Below are 17436 nucleotides of genomic sequence, written 5' to 3'. Positions count from 1 at the left end.
AAGGATTGAGTTTCCATGCCCATACCCATGGGTTCCCAGAGGTCGAGGAGTTCTGGATCAGGTTTTTTCTGACCCAAGAATATCTCAAATGCTTCGTAGAGCTCTTTGGGGTTCTTTGTAAGCTGAGGTTAACTTTAAGTGTTCCTGTGACATTGCTGGATTTTTTCACTATTTCAAGTTTCCATTAAGGATAACATTTCAGAATCTGAACCAAATTCTCTCTCTTCATCTTAATTTTATGCTTTAGTTATGTATTTATTCCTAAGTAGACTCAAATATAATGCCAAATCTCAATTGTGTAAGTATTGTCAGTTGCAAGGTAGAGTATGCATTTCATTTGTTTTTCCATAAACTTGAATAGGAAAACATGCAAATGAAGGAGAGTTGTTTTTCACTGCAATCTTGCAACCTTCATCTCTATGTTTATTATTTTAGTAGAATGATATTCTATCCTTCTCACCACTCCACCCACCCCCAAACAATGGAATAGACTCTGAAGAATATATTTTACTTCATTGTTATCCAGTCTAAAGATCCCTCTCGCACTGATTTCAAGGGATTGAACAGTGAATGAGAGTATTAGGCTTTGACTAAATAGATCTAAACAGGTCAAATCCTGGCTCTACCTTTTATTTGACATATAACCTTGGTCACTTAAGTTCATCAGTTTTCTCGTGTGTACAGTGAGGTTACCAGTAGCCCATTTAGGGTTATTGTGAGAATTAAATGAGAAATAATATTTTAGACACATAATAGTGCCTGGCGTAAGAAAGAGCTTAACGAATATTAGTTAACCTCAGAACTATTTTTCCCACATGTTGAAGAATGAAGGAAATGGTAGTTGGCTTCAATGGTTTTTCTGTTATTGTTCCCTCCATGGGAAAGTTAGTGTCATTTTTTGGGTAATTTTTTATAGAGATTAAAATCACATAAAACTCAACATATTAAGTGTAAAATACAGTGGGTTTTTTAATATATTCAAAGTTGTTGCATAACCACCACCACTACCAACTAATTACAAAGCATTTTCATCACCCCAAAAAGAAACCCTGTAATCCTTAAGCAGTCACTCTCAATTCCTCTCCTCCCACTATTCCTTAACAACTACTAAACTATTTTCTGTCTCTGTGGTTTTGTCTCTTCTGGACATTTCATATAAGTGGAATCATATAATGCATGGCCTTTAGTGTTTAACTTCTTTCACACAGCATCATGATTTCAAGGTTATCCATGTTATATTATATATTAGTACTCCATTCCTTTTTATGCCTGAATGATACTCCCTTGTATGCATATACTACATTTATTTCTCCATCCATCTTTTGAGCTGTTACTTTGTCTTGACTATTATGACTCATGCTGCTATGAACATTGGTGTATAGGTTTTTGTGTCAACAAGTTTTCAATTAGGATCACTAAGAATTTGCTTCTCATTATCATGTGCTGAGTAGCAGAGATGATTGTCACTGTCTAAAGCAGACTTTCAGATTCATGAGTAGAAAGGAATGTATTAAATGTCTGTGGCTTCAGACAGTTTGATCCCTTCCTCTGTTCTTAGAGTTCATGTCACAGTCAAATATACTGTCATGTTTTTAATCAATAAATATTAGTAAATTTCAACTCAATCATTATATCATTTTTGTTTCTAATTATGTATAATTATACAGCACACATACATACACATACCTGCACCTACTGAGCTGCAGTGACTTTTCAAATACAAAACAAGGCTGGTCCGGGACTGAATTGTTGAGGAGTTTGGTATGTGAGAATTATTCCCTTCCCTTCATATGGGCCCTTCCTGATTCCTTCATTCCCCCATCTCTTTATTCTTCTGCACCCACAATCTGATGCTGTCCTAAGAATGTTTGACCTTCCATAACCTTTGATGAAAAGTTATGCCATTAGATCATTTGCTAATGATTTATGGCTCAACATTGTGCTTTTCTTCCCTAGAGACAGATCCACATTAAAGAACAAAGAATAAGGACAATGCTTAACACAAATAATGGTTCCTGATGCTGGAATTTTACTCACTAGAGAGATACTTGAATCACGATCCCTGCCAGTGTTCATAGCCTTTGATCAGGGAGGTGCCCACCCACTTTGCTTTCTTGTGCACCAAAATTGCATTTTCAGGTCTTTTCTCTTTTTCTGTCTTTTCTGTGCATTCAGCTGTTTTGATCATGTATGATATGGATTAAGCATAATTCATATTATTTTTAACATGTCTAAGGGTGTTTCTCATTAAAGTACTGGCATTATAACCGAAAGTCTCAACCCCACACCAGCGGACATGTGCACACACACACCCTGCTTTGATATTGGATACACCTGGCTCAAGTCTTGTTTTGCAACCTTGTAAAAGTTACTTAACCTCTCTGGGCCCCAGTTTTCTCAGCTCCAAAGCAGTCATCATAATAATGTAAATCCTCCAAAATTATTCTGAGGGTTAAAGATGAAAGAGCATCCAACAAAGTATCTAGCACTTCATTAGTGCTCTGTCAATAGTAAATTCTGTTATTGCTGATATTCTTGTATCCTGCTACTTTGCTGAATTTGCTGACCAGTTCAAGTAGTTTTTGGGTTGAGTCCTTAGGGTTTTCTGTATATAGTATCATGTCATCTGCATACAGTGACAGTTTAACCTCTTCTCTTCCTATTTGGATGCCTTTTATTTCTTTTGTTTGTCTGATTGCTGTGGCTAGGACTTCCAATACTATGTTGAATAACAGTGGTGAGAGACAAGACACCATCAAACTCCTGGGAGAGAACATAGGCAAAATATTCTCTGACATCAACCTTACAAATGTTTTCTCAGGTCAGTCTCCCAAAGCAACAGAAATAAAAGCAAAAATAAACCAATGAGACCTAATCAAACTGACACGCTTTTGCACAGCAGAAGAAACCAAAAAGTAAACAAAAACGACAACTTACAGGAGAAAATAATTTCAAATGATGCAACTGACAAGGATTTAATCTCTAAAATATACAGACAACTTATACAACTCAACAGCAAAAAAAGCCAACAACCCAATGGAAAAATGGGCAAAAGACCTGAATAGACATTTCTCCAAGGAAGATATACAGGTGGCCAACAAGCACATGAAAAAATGCTCAACATCCCTGATTATTAGAGAAATGCAAATCAAAACTACCATGAGATACCATCTCACACCATTCAGAATGGCCATCATTAATAAGTCTACAAATAACAAATGCTTGAGAAGGTGTGGAGAAAAGGGAACCATCCTGCACTATTGGTGGGAATGTAAGCTGGTACAACCACTATGGAGAACAGTATGGAGGTACCTTAAAAAACTATACATAGAACTACCCTATGACCTAGCAGTCCCACTCCTGGGAAAATATCTGGACAAAACTTTCCTTAAAAAAGACACATGCATGGGGAGTTCCCGTCGTGGAGCAGTGGTTAATGAATCCGACTAGGAACCATGAGATTGCAGGTTCGTGGTCCCTGCCATTGCTCAGTGGGTTAAGGATCTGGCGTTGCTGTGAGCTGTGGTGTAGATTGCAGATGTGGCTCGGATCCCGCGTTGCTGTGGCTCTGGCGTAGGCTGGTGGCTCCAGCATTGATTTGACCCCTAGCCTGGGAACCTCCATATGCCACGGCAGTGGCCCAAGAAATAGCAAAAATGACAAAAAAAAAAAAAAAAGATACATGCACCCTTGTGTTCATTGTAGCACTATTCACAATAACCAAGAAATGGAAACAACCCAAATGTCCATAGACAGATGATTGGATTAGGAATATGTGGTAGATAGACACAATGGAATACTACTCAGCCATAAAAAAGAATAATATAATGCCATTTGTGGCAGTATGGATGGAAGTAAAGACTCTCATCCTAAGTGAAGTAAGTCAGAAAGAGAAAAATAAATACCAAATGATGTCACTTATATCTAGAATCTAATATATGGCACAAATGAACCTTTCCACAGAAAAGAAACTCATGGACTTGGAGAATAGACTTGTGGTTGTCAAGGGGAAAGGGGAGGGAGTGGGAGGGATTGGGAGCTTGGCGTTAATAGATGCAAACTATTGCTTTTGGAATGGATTAGCAATGAGATCCTGCTGTTTAGCACTGAGAACTATGTCTAGTCACTTATGATGGAGCATGATAATGGGAGAAAAAAGAATGCATACATTTATGTGTAACTGGGCCACCATGCTGTACAGTAGAAAAAAAATTGTATTGGGGAAATAACAATTAAAAAAATAAAAAATAAATAATCTTTTCTGTTGCAGAAAACTGATAAAAATGCAAATAAATCTTGTCCATAGAAATGCAAAAAAAAAAAAAAATGCCAGCAGCACCATTATTCAGAAACATCACACTTTATGAATGTGTTTTGAAAACTCTACTATCTGGCATGAAAAGGTTAAATAATATCCACTAATATCCACTGATTGATGTGTGGATTTAAGTGGCAGAATATTGGTCTCCTTTCCTGTGTTCTGTTACTGGCAGATCCTAAATCTTTTCATTTTCCCTTAGAAAAATGGACAAGAGAATATCTATTTTTAAATTTCCCTTATTTTGTTTTCTGTGCTACCAGACAGATATATCTGAATCTTAGAAAATCTCAGGAGTTAACATTTGCTAAAAAAATGTATCTTGGAAAAACTCATGATTGGAATCATGAAATGAGGCTTCTTAAATGTGTTTTCAGCCCTTTGGAGTGCAGGAGTTTCATAAAATACAAAATGGTATTGTTTTCCCTGAATTTGGGGGCCTATACAAGTCCTACTGTGGACAGGTTTACATATACAACAGTATGTGAATAGCATGATAAGAAACAAAAGCATCTGTAAAGGATCTAGGGTTCTTTTCCAATAAACATATTTTTCTATTATAAAGAATATTAAAGTTGCATTATAGAAAATTTGGAAAATAAAGAAAAGAACAGAGACATTATCTATAATCATTCCACTCCCAAAATAACCACTAATAAACTGTTGGTATATTTCCTTTCAGTATTTTTTCACTTGATATATTCTCAGTTTTTTACCAAGAGTTTTTTCATGGAGCATTCCATCTAATATTTATAGGATTCTTTTTGAAATTAGAAATTATTTTTTGGTAAATGTCTTTGTGGCTGAAGGCTTCAGGGGGGAATACCATAGTTTCTTCCATTAAATCACTTGGACTTAATGATATGATGCTTCTTGAAGTAAACAAAAAGGAAAATTCACTTTTTCAGCATCCAGGGTTGTTTGACCTATACTCCAAAGCCACTTCTTTTTTCAACTTTTAATCCTCTTGAGTACTCTGAGGAGCATGACCAAAAGGCAACATCAAACTGAGTTTTTGTGCAAAAAAAAGATTCTGGTGTTGGATTCATATTCTTTTGTGAGCAAATAAAAGCTCTGGAGATTTTGTAGCTTAGCAAATAAAGGATTGGCCTCCAACCAAACCCAACTCAATGATTTTGGTGGTCTCAGCTGAGTTACCAGCAAGTTTTAGACTGCATTACAAATTCATCATGCACAATTATTACAATTTGGCACAGTTTCCAATCCCTGCTTAGGAGAAACTCTCTGTTTCAGGCTAAGTGGGAGAATAAAATACTTCTTGGGCCTAGAGGAGCACTTCTCTTAGGTCAAGATTGTGGTACCTATAGAAAGAGATGGGATAGAAGTATTGTCAATTACAAAGACTCTAGTAATAGATACTGGATATCAACTGTGCTTACTGTTTGAAATTCCTCACTCTTAGAGTCTTCATTCAAACAAAGGATGCTGGCAGTTCCAACACTAATGGGCACGTTAGTTATCTCAGCTTTAACTGACACAAGTGAGTTATGACCTATGAATATTTTCTACTCTTCTAACATAGAAGGATGCAAAATCAGTTTAGAAGGTAGTCAAGGAAAAAAATTCACAGACTTGATTAGGTGTCTAATAAGTTGGAACAAATATATTATGAATCTCTAGAAATCTCAAATATGTCTAGCATTGCAGTAATGCACAGTAATTGTTTGATTGAACATAGGCCAACTCAGGAAATGAAAATTCTAGCAATTAACTTTTTCCATAGTCCATTCCTCTCACATTCCATATAGTCAACTTGGATTTGTTTTTAATTATTTGAAGAGAAGTTTGCTGAAGAGCAAAATGTTCCTCGCTTTGTTCTAGTTCTTAAGGAGTTGGCATTTTACTAGCAAGTTCAGCATATAAGACTAAATACTTTGATTCCTGCACAAATAATCATAAGCCATAATCAGAAACTGGACAGTAAGGATCTCTCCAGTATCATCCATTAGTTAGTTCTGGGTGGCAAGATAAATCCAGCCTGGGAATTGTGCTATTGATAAATTTATATTTCTTCCTCTGAATTATTCCTGCATCCATGGTTACATTTACAAAAATACTGAGACTAGAGTTTGTTGGTAGTTGGAGTAACCTAAAATAGCCCCTGGTTATTGCACTATCACTATCACTCATTAAAACTTAATGAAGACCAACAAACTGTTGATTAGTATGAGCAAAGAAAGCCAACCAAGTAGCCAAAGGACAATAACTCAAATAAGCATAATGTGGACATTTCAACTCTTATTCCAAGAAACTCTGGCTTGGATATGAAACAGATTGTCTTTCTAATTAAAAACAAAAGGACACAAGGTAGCCAGGGGTGCATAGGTTGTTAAGAGAACTTTCTCGCTTCAGCCTCATACCTGAAAGTGATATAGGAGGTAAAACAACTGGTGGTGAGAATATCCCACCAAGAACATCCCAAGGCAGTTTATTGAGTGGGAGCTCCAGCCATCTTCCCTAGGAAAGTCAGCACCCTTCTTGTGCAGATGAAGTGTTAACTCCCACCAGCTCACCCCTCGGGCATCCTGCCACAAATTGTTGGCGGTAGCTAATGTCATTCTTCTGAGGTCTGTCCTAAATAAACAGTAATAAACTCAGCTGTGTAGGCAATTCAATTTCTTATTTGCTTGTTAGAAACCGACCAACATACACAGGAATTAATTAATTCTTTGGGAGACAGCATAAAAAGCACCAAGGCTTAGAAATCAGACTAACATTTAGTTTTATTTGCCTCTTCCAAGCTGTGTACCTTAAATTAAATCACTTAAGTTTCTGTGGTTTGGTATATTCATGCATAAAATAGGACTGGATCATTCTTCCTGTTTTTAGTAAGGAATGTTTTATGAACCTCTTCCCATAGATTGGCACACAGCTGTAATTACTTCCGATGATCTTTAAAATATTGCTGTGGTACTTGTGGTAAATCTGTGTTGCAGGTAAGGCAATGCCTATCAAAGTACTGATTAATGTTTGCAGAAGGAGAAAATCAGAGCTGACAATTCCTCCTTTCTAAAGTGTTACAGCTCCAAGTAATACCTAGCTGTACTGACTCAAGAGCAAATGAGAAGGGGAAATTAAAAAAGGAGGAGGTGAAGAAATGTAAAAGGCAAGATAGAGTGCAGTGGTACCCCTCGTAAACTATAGATAGAGATGTAACAGAATTTTTATAACCACTGGAAATAGAAAAGGGACCATAGCTGCCAGCAACATGGTAGTCCAGACATCCTAGGTAGAGAACACCTGAAGATACTGACTAAAATATTAAATTCACATTGCTAAAGCATATCTGAGCTGTAAATTAAAAGAAATTCTGAACGGTCAGAAATGAAGGAAAAGAGTGAATGCAGAGGAAAGCATGGGCTGGAGACATCTGCCAAGTCCTGATAGTGATGTAGTCATATGAAGAAGAGACAAAACCTGAGGGCCAGAGAAGAGCAAAAGGTAGAGATACCTTTACAAATGTCGGAACCCCCCTCCCACTCAGAGGGAAGTACCCTCCATTAGAAAACCACTTGGGAAAGAGATACCTTATTTCTCCTTGTCTTTACCCTGACTCTGAATAGACTGGAGAGAAGGAATGGGGAGGACCTCAGATGTCTGCTCACAAAACAAGTGTGGGCCCTGACAAAAACTCAGGTGACAATTTAAGTTAAGGTGGATCCATGCTAATAATGCCTCAGAGTAGAAGAAAGCCAAAAATCCTCTCCCCAACAATAAGTTTTAGTCTCAGACCTTAAAGAATTCCCAGAGAGGAAACTCCAAGAACTTTGAGTTCATAATCAAAGGTCCTTAAACCCATATATGACTCTATGAAGTATAATAAACAAAAACAGTATTTTTTTTGGACCACACCCACGGTATATGGAAATTCCTAGGCTAAGGGTTGAATCAGAGTGACAGCTGCCAGCCTGTACCACAGCCACAGCAACACAAGATCCGAACTGTGTCTGTGACCAATACCACAGCTCATGGCAACAGCGGATCCTTAACTCACTGAGCAGGGCTACCAGAGATGGAACCTACATCCTCATGGATTCTAGTGGGGTTTGTTACCTCTGAGCCTCGACAGGAACTCCCAGTAAATTACTTTAACAGAACTTCAAAACATACAGATATTGAAATGATCAGATATAGAATAACATGCCCATATTCTATGACTCAAGAATATACTTGAGAAAGACACTGGCATATGCCCCAGGAGGTACATACAAAATATCAATAGCAGCAATGCTTTAATAGCTCTAAACTGGAGTCAAGGTAAAATTTCCACTGACAGGAGTGTAGATAAGTGTGGTTATCTGTATTCAATGGGGGTCTAAAAGTTAATGAATTAGGAGTTCCCGTCGTGACACAGTGGTTAACAAATCTGACTAGGAACCATGAGGTTGCGGGTTCGATCCCTGGCCTTGCTCAGTGGGTTAACAATCCGGTGTGGCCGTGAGCTGTGGTGTAGGTTGCAGACGCAGCTCAGATCCCGCGTTGCTGTGGCTCTGGCATAGGCTGGTAGCTACAGCTCTGATTCGACCCCTAGCCTGGGAACCTCCATATGCTGCAAGAGTGGCCCTAGAGAATGGCAAAAAGACAAAAAAAAAAAAAAAAGTTAATGAATTAGTATGGTTCATGAATTAGTAGAATTCATCAGTATGGTTATATATCAAAAACATTGAGGACAAAAGGCAAGTCATAGAAAACTATCAAATATGTTTCCATTAACATGAATTTTAAAAACAGCACATTCTTTAGAAATGCATTCATACGTATGTCAAAAATAGCAATGGATTGATTACCACAGAATTCAATATAGTGGAATGAATCTTGGAGAAGACTTTAGGTCCGAGTAGAGTTACAGAGGTGTTTATTTTTAAAACTTTATTCATCATAGGTGTACATTGTATACATTCTTTGAATGCGTGGTAATTTCACAATAATAAGCAAATGCAAATAGGAATTAGAAGAGGCATGAGAAGCAAGATTAGGATAAGTAGAGGAAGAATTTGGGAATCTTGAAGTGGAAAAGAAGTTTGAGAGAGAAGATGGGGATTGATTTAGTGTGTCACTGTGTATTTTGAGTATAATTTCTCTTTGAATTTTCATAAGAGATAGTAATAAAGATGTAATCTACTTTTTATTTATTTTTGATGCCAATGTGGAATTTCTCTGAGTGCAACCAAGCAGGAAACAAGGCAGATCCAAGTTGTATGGGTTATGGCCTTTCCTTTTGTGTTTGACTTCTTTGTGTAAGTTTTTCATGGTAAGAAAAAAAATCAAACTTTGATCGTATGTATATATGACTAAGGACATAGCCATGTTCCATTTCATCATATTCCCTTATTTTCTTTTTTTTTTTTTAATTTTCCCACTGTACAGCAAGGGGATCAAGTTATCCTTACATGTATACATTACAATTACATTTTTTTTCCCCACCCTTTGTTCTGTTGCAACATGAGTATCTAGACAAAGTTCTCAATGCTACTCAGTAGGATCTCCTTGTAAATCTATTCTAAGTTGTATCTGATAAGCCCAAGCTCCGGATCCCTCCCACTCCCTCCCCTCCCATCAGGCAGCCACAAGTCGTCTCCAAGTCTATGATTTTCTTTTCTGAGGAGATGTTCATTTGCGCTATATATTAGATTCCAGTTATAAGTGATATCATATGGTATTTGTCTTTGTCTTTCTGGCTCATTTCACTCAGGATGAGATTCTCTAGTTCCATTCATGTTGCTGCAAATAGCATTATGTCATTCTTTTTTATGGCTGAGTAGTATTCCATTGTGTATATATACCACATCTTCCGAACCCAATCATCTGTTGATGGACATTTGGGTTGTTTCCATGTCCTGGCTATTGTGAATAGGGCTGCAATGAACATGCAGGTGCATGTGTCTCTTTTAAGTAGAGTTTTGTCCGGATATATGCCCAAGAGTGGGATTGCGGGGTCATATTATTCCCTTATTTTCATCCCATTTTTGTTCCCTCTCATCAATAGTCCCACAGATCATAATCCTTCTTTATATGTACACTTCTTAGTATTATCATGTACTATTTCTTTATTTCTGCGACACACAGGTCTTTCATATGATAACTCTTCTGAAAGTTGGTAGCATTGTATGATTAACACATACTTTCACTATGGTATAGAAGTTTCTCCTCCCTCCCCCCAAAAAAACAAACAAGAAAAAAAAAAACCCACACCACAAATTCTGTTTTGAAAATGATACTGTCTCTTAAATCAACAATCATTTAGAGTGGAAAACATATGAAAATCAATAATTAACGTACTCCTTTGTTTGATTCAGGTGTAGGCAAATACATTTTTCCCTCCCTAGATTCACTGGGTATTAAAGTGGTAATACCCAGTGTAAGCAGCTCTTGCTTTTTGACATTTTCCTCTTTAACCCTCCATTCATTCTACTCAGAAAAACTCTCTTCATTGACCAACATCACTTGCTTATTTAAAGCTTTCTACTAATTTCCAAACTTACAAAGGCGACAGCCAACAAACTGGAATATATGAGTTATAGCACATACAGACATAGGATTCTGTTTACAAGAGACAGAGTCCCCCAGAATGCATGAAATTCATTTGTCCATTTATAATGAATCATAATGATTTATCTCTTGGAATTCAAATGTTTTTGATAGGTTAATCTTTCAGATAACAGAAGATGAGCGTTTTTGTTTTGTTTTGTTTTGTTTAGAAACATAGTATTATAAAATGGAAAGAAATGACATTGACATGAGAAAAAAAATAACAAAACCAAAAACCATTCCAGCTCTAGGTTGCCGTTTATTGGCTGTGAAATTCTGCCAAAGCCTTAACCTCTGAATCTTCTCCTTGATCTTTAATAATAAAACTTTAAAACATTAATAATGTAGTGAACTGCTACCCTGATGTCTGCTGTGGCACAAGGAGTGTGTCCTTGTAGAGATGAATGTTGGAACTCATATTTGTTGCATGAGCAGAACATATTTGTCAGTGTGACCATTTTACTACATATTTCATTTAGATTTTATTATCACTGTTTCATACAAAAAGAAATTGAGTCTCAGAGAAACTAAGAGATTTTCTCAGTGTCTCACAACTCTTAGGTGGAAAGCAGGATTGGAGTACAGAAACAGCTGCCTCCAAAGTTTTTCTGGACTTCCTTGTGTGCTGAGGCAAGGTCTGTGGATAGAAGGAGAAATTCTGATGATAATTATGCTTGCTTCTATTAAAGATCAATGTATAAGACATGCTATGATCACTTCAGTAACCTTCATTGAGTACAGATATAATGAAATTGTAGATCTCAAGTAGGCTAGAAAAGAAAGGATTACTATTGAGGTCTTAGCATACTACTATCTGGTCCAAGCTTTTGTAGGGAAAGCATAAAACAATAGTTCACTAATGGATAAAACTAATATGTCTTCTTTGTACTTTGATTCTTTATTAACTTTGTTTATACCAAAAGCAAGGATTCCACTCTGGAGATGCAGCTGATATATAAAATTGTACCAAGTTCTGCTGTACAGCAAAGTGACCCAGTCATACACGTATATGCATTCCCCTTCTTATATTATCTTCCATTATGGTCTACCAAGAGACTGAATATAGTTCCCCGTGTAATACAGTAGGACCTCATTTATTGTCCATTCTAAATCAAAGAGTTTGTATCTACTAACCCAAACTCCAAGTCCATCCAACTCTCTTCCCCTTCTCCCTTGGCAACCATAATTGTCTATGTGTGTGAGTCTATTTTGTAGATAGGTTAATTTGTGCCATATTTTAGATTTCACATATAAGTGATATGATATTTGCCTTTATCTTTTCTGACTTCACTTAGGTTGAGAATCTTTAGTTGCATCCACGTTGCTATGAATGGGCATTATTTTGTCTTTTTTATGGCTGAGTAGTATTCCACACCTTTTTAGTTCATTCGTCTGTCAATGTACATTTAGGTTGCCTCCATGTCTTTACCATTGTGAATAGTGCTGCAATGAACATAGGGATGAGTTTTTGTCTTTTTGGTTTTTTTTTTTTTTTTTTTTGTCTTTTTAGGGTTGCCCCTGTGGCATATGGAGGTTCCTAGGCTAAGGGTCAAATCGGAGCTACAGCTATCAGCCTAAACCACAGCCACAGCAATGCCAGATCCGAAGCATGTCTGCAACCTACACAACAGCTCACTGCAATGCCAGATCCTTAACCCCCTGATTTCAGCCAGGGATTGAACCTGCATCCTCATGGATACTAGTCAGGTTCATTACTGCTGAGCCACAATGGAAACTCCAATATCTATTTGAATTATAATTTTATCTGGATATATGCCCAGGTGTGGGATTGCTGTATTATACGGTAATCCTAGTTTTCTGAGGAACCTCCATACTGTTTTCCACAATGTTTGTACCAATTTATTTTCCCAATAGTGTAGGAGGGTTCCCTTTTCTCCATAACCTCTCTAGCATTTGTTGTTTGTAGTTTATTAATGCTGGCCATTCTGACTGGTATGAGGAGGTACCCCATTGTTGTTTTGATTTTTATTTGCATTTCTCTAGTAATTTGTAATAAGCATCTTTTCATGTGCCTACTTGCCATCCATACGTCTTCTTTGGGGAAATGTCTGTTTAGGTCTTCTGCCCATTTTTTTGATTGGGTTGTTTGCTTTTTTGTTATACAATTGCCCAAAGACAATAGAGGAACGAGAACTGTATACTATGATAGGATACTTTAGAAACTGAACAGTTAACTATAGTTTATATTGAAAAGGGTGTTGCTAAATTTGGTATTTTTTAAAGGAGAGTTTGGGAAAAGTTCATACTCTATTCATTAGGCAGTAGCTTGGGCTGTTGAGTTAGACTGCCATGGTGAATGTGCTATTCATGACATCTTGAGCACAGTAATTAGCCTCACTAAACCTTATTTTTCTTATCTCTAAAATAGATACGATATTTGTATCCATGTCATGGGGTTGTTGTATGAAATGATTTAATCCCTATAAAATACTCAGCATGTTACCTTATGATCAAGAAATGATAGCAGTTCATACTCATACTGAAAACATTAACTACAGAAATTGCTATAGCTTTTGTTTTATTTATCATTACTACTTATCTAAACAGTATTTCCTCTTTTGGATTTTTTTTTTGTGTGTGTATGTGTATTTCATACATAAATAAGGTGTGTTTATAAAACATCTTTATTTAAAAGAGAATATAGCTCTTTTACAGTGAATTCAGCAATGACAATATGAGCCAATAACAATTTTCCAACTAATTGGTTATAGATGGAGACAGAGGATACTGCCCTTGCTTTTTTTCTAGGAGGAGAAGATGAGATACAGCCATCTCAAGTGATTATGTCAAATCCTAAAATTAGCATGTGAGTTGAAGCAAACATTAAGAGGGAAATATTCTAGATAGAGCCATTTTTATTTTTTAAATTTTTTTAATGTTTTTTATTTTTTCCATTATAGTTGGCTTATAGTGTTCTGTCAATTTCCTACTGATAGAGCCATTTTTAAACACTGGCATATGTTCTGGTTGGTACAAGATGGTATGGTGAAAATCACTGTTTAAGACAGTAAATGCTGGGAGTTCTCATTGTGGCACAGCGGAAATTAATCTGACGAGTATTCGTGAGGATGTGGATTCTATCCTTGGCATTGCTCAGTGGGTTAAGGATCCGGTGTTGCCTTGAGCTGTGGTGTAGGTCGTGGACGTGGCTTAGATCCAGCATTGCTGTGGCTGTGGTGTAGGCTGGCCATAGCTCTGATTCGACCCCTAGCCTGGGAACTTCTGTATACCATGGGTACAGCCCTAAAAAGCAAAAAAAAAAAAAAAAAAAAAAAAAAAAGAGAGAGAGAGAGAGAAAGAGAGAATGAGAATAAAGTCCTTGACTTTGCAGTACTCATAGAAATTTTATTCATGGTCTGATGCTTTGTATTTTGAGCCATGTATGTCTATATGCATTATCCATTCTGACCTTGTTAAAAGATCTCAATTTAGGTTTGCTTTTTTGATAGAAAATTCAGCATAGATATCATACATTCCATCATTAGAATAATACTCTGTGATTATACACCAAATGTCTTTCTCCTGCAATTGGTATTTTAATAAGGGTGGGGTGCAGCTGAAACTTATACCACAATGAAAACTGAATATATTGCCAAACCTTAAAAACACATTAGGCATAAGAAGGAGATTTTTCTTTTTCGTGGAATCTGATATTATCTAAGTTGTTACTCTTAGGTTTACTGGGTATTTTTATTTGCTTTATAAATATATATTTGCTAAAGCATAATAGTTTTATTATTATGATAGGTTTATGTAGTTCTTTAAACATATTTTTCAACACGAAAGGATAGTGAAATTTTATTAAACAGGGTTTTAGATCCATAAAATGCATGACACTGTAAAATGTATCAACATTTATTGGTATGATGGCCTGAATTTTGGAAAATGTATTACACAATCACAAATCAATGTGGGTGTTAGGAGGCGAGGAGGCAGATCTTATTCTAGTTTAGAATCTTTCTCTGGAGCCAGATACAGTTCTGACGAAATTTAGAACTTGAAGTATAGATATGTGATATAAATAGAACTAAGGGTGTTCCTGTCATGGCTCAGTGGGTTTAGAACCCGACATCCTGTCCCTGAGGATACTAGTTCAACCCCTTGCCTTGCTCAGCAGGTTAAGTATCTGGTGTTGCTGCAAGCTGCAGCATAGGTTGCAGATGCAGCTCAGATCCAGTGTAGCGGTGGCTGTGGCATAGGCCAGCAGCTGCAGATCCTATTTGACCCTTAGCCAGGAAACTTCTATATGCTGAAGGTTCAGTCCTAAAAAAAACTGTATAAAGCTAAGTTCTTCCCCCATAAGGCCTCTGGGCTCAGCTCTGGTATTCAGTCTGAACATGCATCACTAGCAGACACCACAGTGGAGCTGAGGTTCCAGGTAATTCTAAGACAGTCAAAATTATCTATACATTTATAGACAATGGGAATGTTTAATCAATGTAAGAATATGCCTGGATGACAAAGCAACTTAAAAGCCAATGGGGAATCCTCTAAATGCATTTCCCCAAGGACTGATAGAGAGAAAAGGCTAGGAGCTTAAAAGTAGCATAATAAGATGTGTCTGCCATACAGTGTCTAAAACAAGAGGGAATGCATAATAAAATGACATGAAAAGGAAACTGCCTTAGAAATGGCAGTTCTCAGAACTAAACAGTACAGTGAGAAATCACTAAAGGTTATCACCAAAGTTTAGAGGAGAAAAAAAGGCACAGAAGATACTAATGGATAATTAGAAGGGTGAACAGCATGCCATAACTCAGACTCTTCGGGAATACTAGAAGAGCTTCCATATTTGATTAGCTGTTACAAGTCACAGAACCCTTTAAAGTAAGTATCAAGTTTGATTGCTGAGATCACCTCATGAGAAGTAGAGCAGGAATCATCTACATTTTATTACTGAGAAAAAAAAACAGGGAGGAAGAGAGGGGAGACAGGCTGTCCCAAAGTTTTAGTAGTGGACTTGAACTAAGGTCTTCAGACCCCAATTCTAGGACCCTTTCCATTACCACACATCCTGATTCCAAATTTTACAAGTCTCATTTTCCTAGATTTAATGTGTGTCCAGCAATACTATAAAAACACATAATATCTAAGCTCTATCATCAAGGTCTTTTGGTTTGGCTCTTAATTGAAGGTTTGTTCCCATCTATTATAGGTATAATATAATATTGAAAGGTTTAGTTACATGTGGGACTCTCTAAAATATATACTTTCTGCATAACACAACCACTTCCCAATTCCAGATTGAAATATGGGACAAATCATAGTAAAATCACAACCATGGGAAAAAAATAACAAAAATGGGAAAAAGCAGCAAACCATGAAACCATCTCACTCACTCATTCACAATGCTTATGCAGGAAGCAGGGAGCATTCAGTAGGGTGGGAGAACATATCATAAACAATGTTTTCCCTGAGCCATGTTGTGATTAATAAGTGAGAGTGGACCAGGCCATCAGGAGAGGCCTGAAGAAAGGTATCTGCATGACCCTCAGGGAATCCTTCATCTTCTGGAACATACTGCTGTGATTGTTAAAGTTATAAAATTAAGTTGAGTTATTTCTGGAATCCCTTTCCATCCAACTCTAGGATTCAGTTACCTTTAGTGGAGCCTCCCAGTTCTAAAATATTTGATCATTATTCATTATATCACAAAAAGATTTCTTTTTTATAATAATTTTTATTTTTTCCATTATAGCTGGTTTACAGTGTTCTGTCAATTTTATACTGTACGGCAAGGTGACCCAGTCACACATATACATGCTTGCAAAAAGATTTCTGAATTAATTGTCTCAGCTGCCATTTACAGAGAATTTAACCCTAGGATAAGCATTGGCTAAAGACCTTTCCATTTTTTCCTGTGAGGTTTAGAGTTTAGCCTAATACATGCATGCAAAGAAAATGTAGCATCATTTCATAAAATTATTTAATCTTGATAGTAAGTTTGCTACTCTGCTGGATGGATCATAGAGAATCTTACACTTGCTTGATAATGTTCTAGATGTCTCCTTTCAGTTTACACCAGCCCTTTGAGATATCCTCCAATCCTTTTCTTCCCCAAGTGGTATCTGAGTGTGGGTTAGGAAGGGGGATCAGAAATCTGCTAGCTGATTCTCTAGGCTCCATTTTCTTCTGTGATACTATTCTATCAGCCTCCTCAGCATTAACAACAGGGAATCTTCTAGAAACAAATGGGAATTTGGAGATTGAAATTTCCACTGAAACCAAGCAGGGCCCTGTGGGGCTCCTGGCATAGACCTTCCTGTGTCGCCCATGAGAGCATAACATCATTTCCTTAGGGGAAAACACCGTCTTTCTCCCCCCACCCCTTTTTTTTTCCTGAGTGAAAGAGTGGAGGATGGAGGCAATAAAGATTCCTTTTGTTCACTCCAGTCTTCTGGCTTGATAACATCTATGTAAAGCCACTAACTTAAAGGAGAAGGGACCTGCTTTTAGTTCTGCCTTTGGCCTAGGAACTGTCTTTAACCAGATTTAAAGACAAGGATTGCCTGGCATTATTACTAAAGAAAATAATGTATATGAAGCTC

The 17436-nt window shown here is 37.0% G+C and overlaps 1 protein-coding gene across 2 annotated transcripts in view; it reads left to right on the top strand.

The window, feature by feature from the left end:
• The window catches only part of ADAMTSL1 (ADAMTS like 1), a 1007583-nt gene that overhangs the window by 433896 nt on the left and 556251 nt on the right, over window positions 1–17436 (top strand). The gene's annotated exons all lie outside the window — the stretch shown is intronic.

Source organism: Sus scrofa, chromosome 1 (genome assembly GCF_000003025.6).
Source record: "Sus scrofa isolate TJ Tabasco breed Duroc chromosome 1, Sscrofa11.1, whole genome shotgun sequence".
Lineage (NCBI taxonomy): Eukaryota > Metazoa > Chordata > Mammalia > Artiodactyla > Suidae > Sus > Sus scrofa.
The sequence above is the reverse complement of the archived record's forward strand: the minus strand, read 5'-3'. Positions and strand labels throughout refer to the sequence as shown.